We start from the raw sequence: 636 nt of genomic DNA, 5'->3' as shown, positions 1-636 counted from the left end.
TCGGACGCGGCCCGTGGCGTGGGCGCCGGCAGCCAGTCGGGGGCGAGCTGCGGTGGATGCAGCTGCAGGCCGGCGGCGGGGCGCTGCGACTCGAGGCGAGGTGAGCGACGGGCTGCGCGAGAGGAGGCGCCCGAGCGAGGACGGATGCAGGGGAGTGTGGGCAGCGGCGGCTATAGGCGCGGTCACGCGCGTTGGTGAAGGGCACGGCCGAGTGCGGCAAAGGGAGGCCGGGGCGCGACCTGGGGCGGGTGTCGGCGTGAGTGGAGCGCCGGCCAAGGCGACTTCTAGCGTGGGACGGAACCGACGAGCATGGCGACTAGAGGATGCAGATCGAGGGGGAGGCAGAGGGGAAAGGCGCGCCAGCTCACATCATTGACGGGGAGAGGCTCGGGGAGGCGCGGGATGTAGTGAAGCCGTCGGAACCGACGATGAACGGCGGCGGACGAAGATGACTGTGGCGGAGAAGACCGGTGATGGCGATGGCTATGTGGCATGGTTGGAGAAGAGGTCGAGGACGGGGAGTCGCGGCAACCATGGCGATGGCTGGCATCGGGAGGAAGCAGAGGCGCAGGAGGCAGGCCAGCAACGTCGGGGCCCGTCCCTCCAACGAGCAAAAGGACGACGCGGGGCGGCGTC

This window comes from Triticum aestivum, chromosome 7A (genome assembly GCF_018294505.1).
Source record: "Triticum aestivum cultivar Chinese Spring chromosome 7A, IWGSC CS RefSeq v2.1, whole genome shotgun sequence".
Classification (NCBI taxonomy): domain Eukaryota; kingdom Viridiplantae; phylum Streptophyta; class Magnoliopsida; order Poales; family Poaceae; genus Triticum; species Triticum aestivum.
This window is presented reverse-complemented; position numbering follows the sequence as displayed.